Source organism: Vipera berus, assembly GCF_964194415.1.
Source record: "Vipera berus genome assembly, chromosome: 6".
Lineage (NCBI taxonomy): Eukaryota > Metazoa > Chordata > Lepidosauria > Squamata > Viperidae > Vipera > Vipera berus.
The window spans coordinates 69,016,289-69,022,288 of NC_138208.1; positions in this window are offsets into that span (position 1 = coordinate 69,016,289).

Consider the following 6,000-nt stretch of genomic DNA (forward strand, 5'->3'; position numbering starts at 1 on the left):
GGCCTCAATTCTTTGTCGCTCAGCCTTTTTTATGGTCCAGCTTTCACTGCCATACATTGCAACTGGGAAGACCATAGCCTTGACTATACGCACTTTTGTTGACAGGGTGATGTCTCTGCTTTTTAGTGTGCTGTCTAGATTTGCCATGGCTTTCCTCCCCAGGAGCAAACGTCTTTTAATTTCTTGGCTGCAGTCCCCATCTGCCGTGATCTTGGAGCCCAGGAAAATAAAATCTGTCACTACCTCCATTTCTTCCCCATCTATTTGCCAGGAATTGAGAGGGCCGGATGCCATGATCTTGGTTTTCTTAATGTTTAGTTTCAACCCAACTTTTGCATTCTCCTTCTTCACTCGTAACAAGAGGCTCTTTAGTTCCTCTTTGCTTTCTGCCATTAGAGTGGTATCATCTGCATATCTTAGGTTGTTGATATTTCTTCCAGCAATTTTAATTCCAACTTTTGATTCATCTAGCCCTGTCTTTCTCATAATGTGCTCTGCATATACATTAAACAGGCAGGGTGACAGTATACAGCCTTGCTGGACTCCTTTCCCAATTTTGAACCAATCAGTGGTTCCGTGTCCAGTTCTCACTGTTGCTTCTTGACCCACATATAGGTTTCTCAAGAGACAAATAAGATGGTCTGATACGCCCATCTCTTTAAAAACTTGCCACAGTTTGTTATGATCCACACAATCAAAGGCTTTAGCATAGTCAATGAAGCAGAAGTAGATGTTTTTTTGGAACTCACTAGCTTTCTCCATGATCCAGCGTATGTTGGCAATTTGATCTCTAGTTCCTCTGCCTCTTCGAAATCCTGCCTGTACTTCTGGTAGTTCTCGATCCACATACTGCTAGAGTCTAGCTTGTAGGATTTTAAGCATAACTTTATTAGCATGTGAAATGAGTGCAATGGTACGATAGTTTGAACATACTTTGGCACTGCCTTTCTTTGGAATTGGAATGTAAACTGATCTTTTCCAATACTGTGGCCACTGTTGAGTTTTCCAAATTTGCTGGCAAACGGAGTGTAGCACTTTTACTGCATCTTTTAAGATTTTGAATAGCTCAACTGGAATACTGTCACCTCCAGTAGCTTTGTTGCTGCTCAGCTTTCCTAAGGCCCATTTCACTTCACATTCTAGGATGTCTGGCTTGAGGTCAGTGACCACCTCATCGTGGTTATTACGGACGTTAAGCTCATTCTTGTATGTGTAATTTTGCCACCTCTTCTTAATCTCTTCTGCCTCTGTTAGGTCCCTACCATTTTGGTCCTTTATTATGCCCATTTTTGCCTGAAACATTCCCTTCATCTCTCCAATTTTCTTGAAGAGATCTCTAGTCCTCCCTATTCTATTGTTTTCTTCTATTTCTTTGCACTGTTCATTTAAGAAGGTATTCTTATCTCTTCTAGCTATTCTCTGGAATTCTGCATTCAATTGGGTGTATCTTTCTTTTTCTCCCTTGCCTTTCACTTCCCTTCTTTCCTCAGCTATTTGCAAAGCTTCAGCCCCTGGTCTTGTTTTTACTGACTGTACAGAGCTTCTCCATCTTTGGCTGCAGAGCACATAATCAATCTGATTTCTGTGTTGACCGTCTGGTGATGTCCATGTGTAGAGCCGTCTCTTGGGTTGTTGGAAAAGAGTGTTTGCTATGACCATCGTATTCTCTTGACAAAATTCTATCAGCCTGTGCCCTGCTTCATTTTGTACTCCAAGGCCAAACTTGCCTGTTATTCCGGTTATCTTTTGGCTTCCTGCTTTAGCATTCCAATCCGCCATGATGATAAGAACATCATTTTTTGGAGTTAGTTCTATAAGATGCTGTAGGGCTTCATAGAACCGGTCAATTTCATCCTCTTCAGCACCGGTGGTTGGGGCATAGACTTGGACTACTGTGATATTGAATGGTTTGCCTTGGATTCAAACTGAGATCATTCTGTCATTTTGGGGATTGTAACCCAGTACTGCTTTTCCTACTCTTTTATTGACTATGAAGGCTACTCCATTTCTTCTGAGGGATTCTTGCCCGCAGTAGTATACCTGATGGGCATCTGAATTAAATTCACCCATTCCTGTCATTTTAGTTCGCTGATTCCTAAGATGTCGATGTTCAGTCTTGTCATCTCTTGTTTGACCACGTCCAGCTTGCCTTGATTCATGGATCTTACATTCCAGGTTCCTATGGAGAAAAAAATCTTTACAGCATCGGACTTTCCTTTCACCACCAGATACATCCACAGCTAAGCGTCCTTTCGGCTTTGGCCCAGTCGCTTCATTTTTTCTGGCACTACTAGTACTAGTACTAGCACTCTGCTCTTCCCCAGTAGCATATTGGACGCCTTCTGACCTGAGGGGCTCATCTTCCAGCGTCATATCTTTTTTCCTTTTGGTACTGTCCATGGGGTTTTCATGGCAAAGATACTGGAGTGGGTTGCCATTTCCTTCTCCAATGGATCACATTTTGTCAGAACTCTCTGCTATGACCTGTCCATCTTGGGTGGCCCTGCACAGCATAGCTCATAGCTTCATTGAATTACGCAAGCCCCTTCGCCACGACAAGGCAGTAATCCATGAAGGGTGAAGTACACATACAGAAAGATAAATAAAATGAATTGGTTAAAATAACACTACAAAAATAAAGGGGGGTATGGCTTTCCTTTTACATGTTGCTGCCTGTTTGTGTGGAGGAAATACACCCAGCTTTTTCAGAAACCTGGACAGTTGCCATGGACACAAGCTGGTTTGGAGACATCTTTGGTGATTGGCAAAGGGAAAATTTTCTAGTTATGTTAGCATTTAGAGTCTTTTGATTTTGCCAACTTTGATTCCTGTTATCCAAAGAACACTTACTTCTACCATCTCGGGGATGAAGGTCATAGCATCTTCTGTAAGTAGTGATAAATCCTGTAAACCAACCAAGTTCCTGATTATCAACGCAATAACAAAGGAATATACATCGTTGGTCACCAAGTAACAGAAAGCATTCTGTTACAAAAATAAAGGGGGGAATGAAGGGTTCTGGAACAAAGGGAAATTGTTTAGTCTAACTTGGGGGTAGGCAACTCAGGAATTCCAGGAGTTGAGTCATAAAAGAGCCAAGGTTGCCTACCCCTGGTGTAACTGTTGCTTTCTTGCTTTTTGTAATCAGCTTTTGCACCAGAGAAATTTCATGCAAGCTTGGGAAACATGTACATGGATGGGATATACTGAAAGAGGGAGTAAGGGAGTATACAGGAATGATTGATGTCTTTCTTATGATGTAATGGCTCTGTTGTCTGATTTTCATTGGCTAACAAAGTTTATAAAGCAGGGGTGTCAAACTCAATTTCATTGAGGGCCGCCTCAGCATTGCGGTTGCCCTCAAGGGGCTGGGTGGGTATGGCCAGGTTGGGCATGGCCTACTGGGTGGGCGTGGCTAGAGTGCATATGGCCTACTGGGTGGGGGTGGCCAGCTCTACATCGTTCGCATCAAGGGTACCTATGGGGGCCTGGGCAGGAGTGGGACAGATCTGAGGGTCTCTGGCAGAAGGAGGGTCTCTGGGCCAGGGCCAAGGCAGTGGGGGCCGTTCCCTCACTGTTTCCAGGATGGTTTCGCGGGCCACATGAAACCACTTCACGGGCTGGATCCAGCCCCCGGGCCTTGTGTTTGACATGTCTGTTATAAAGCAATGCTACCAATTTTCTAATATGTGGCACTTCTGGACATAACTCTGCCAGCATTCCAGATCGTTGGCCACCGAGCTGCTTAATTTGATCAAATAAAGTGCTGTTTGATCAAGAAGTCTTCGCTTGGGTATCTGATTAGATTGATATGGTATCTCAAGTTCAAGTAAGGGACTGGGATCTTACATGATAATGCTAGTCCTGAAAAAAGTGCTAAAATATGAATGAATTCTTATGGGAATAGAGGTTTCACATATATAAAACTGCATTTGTGCCGGACGATTGGAAAAGTTATGCTGTTGTTGCTGTTAGCAAGAATGAATGCAAAAGTTAGAGGGGGATTAGATGAAATATATGAATGTGAGAAAATTTATAGTATAGTTGCTGAAAAGTTAGAAAAAGTTTCTCTAATCCTTAATGCATCATTTTGCAATAGCTCAGACAAAAATACAATAACTTTAATTTAATTCCTCAAGAGGGGACAAATGTTGTCTTTAGGAAATAGAGGTTTAAAAAGGCCAAAGTGTCGACTACAACTGTATATACAAATCCCCATTTCTCTTTATATGTGTCACGTATGTTGCCTATTTTAAAGGGGGGAGAATGATTTACCCACAGTGGATGACTGAGCCTTAATTCCAAATGAGGTTTTCTAATTAGACTTTGAAATAAAGTATTTTTACTGATATCTGAAAACAGTCGTTCACCTACAATTACTGCTGCTTTTCCTGGATATTTTTTTTCTTAGGAACAAAATACACATTCACATAGTTTAGGAAATAAAAGTAGAATACCTACACACCTTTTAATTAACAGAACTAGGAATTGTGGAATTCTTTAGGGTAGTCAACTTCCCTAAATAATTTCTGTTTATAGCTTGCTTTTTTATAAAATAAAGTTCAGACATCTCATATTAAGCAGTGTAAAGGAATCTTAATTGTGATTAAGACCCCTTCTTGCACTAGAATCCAAAACTGGGTAATACAATTCAGTAGGTAATTCTGCCTCAGCATGAAGTAGAAGTTTAAGGTAATAAAAATAACTTGGCATGAGACAAAGATTAATGTGGTTTTTAATTCAAGTAATAATCTAGATAATACCAAACATCAAGTAATACAAAAACTACCACAATGGGGGAGGGTGCATATTCTTCGTTGTGTAACCCAAGTGCAGTAGAGCAAAAATAAATAAATAAATAAATCAGAACTAAAACAAGAAAAACAAGCTGCCTGTGAAAACTTGCTTAAAAGGCTTCTCCCAATGGTGGGAAAAATACTATTATAGTGGATTGTCAGAAGATTAGTGAGAAATCGTGGTAAACTGTTTTACAGAGTAGGCAAGCGAGATATCGCATTCACACTGTAGGTCTAAAGAAATGTTCTGCAGCGGAAGACCACCATGTCTTGTAGTATTCCCGGCTTTCTCCAAGCTGGTACATTCCAAACATATTGCACTACACAGGTACTGTACAGGTAGTCCTCAACTTACAACCATTCATTTTGTGACCATTTGAAGTTACAACAGCACTGGGAAAAAATGTCTTATGACCATTTTTCACACAGTTGCTAAAGGAAGCAGTGCTAAATGAGGAGATACTGATGGGCTGGATGCCAAAACAAAGCAGGATTAGGCATACACTTCAAAAGAGTCCAGGAAGTCTGTAATTGGGGAGTTTGTCTGGTAAGAACAAAGAATGCTTATTCACAAGGAATATGCAGGTGTAAAGCTTGTAACAATTCTGGGTGGTTAAAAAGCTGATAAAAGTAAAGACTTAGGCATCTTGCAAGCTCAGCTAAAAGTTAGGAATAGAGATGGCCTGGAGCAAATAGGATGTGTATTAGATCAGGGGTCCTCAACCTTGGCAACTTTAAGACTTGTGGACTTCAACTCCCAGAATTAAGCTTTGCTGGCTGAGGAATTCTGGGAGTTGAAGTCCACAAGTCTTAAAGTTGCCAAGGTTGAGGACCCCTGTATTAGATAACTCCTGAAGCATTCATTAGCCAAGGCTTAGGAATAGGGATGGCTAGAGACCAATACAATAATTGTTAGATTATTATTGAAATGTTTATTAGATGATATTTCCTATATATTCTGCCTTATCCCACCTTCTACTTTAGTGAAAATGTATAAAGTTTCTTAATTCTGTGGTTCTTGGTTCCTTGGCATTTTGGCCAGGATCCCTTTTCTTGGAGTGCTTCAATAAAAGACCACAAAACCCGTACCTCGTTTCTGGTGTTCTTCATCGGCCTCAGCACCAGGCTCAGACCCAAACTGGGGACAATTGCTCTTCAGGGTTTTTTTGAGAAACAGGGACAGGCTACATGGTGCCTTTGGGTA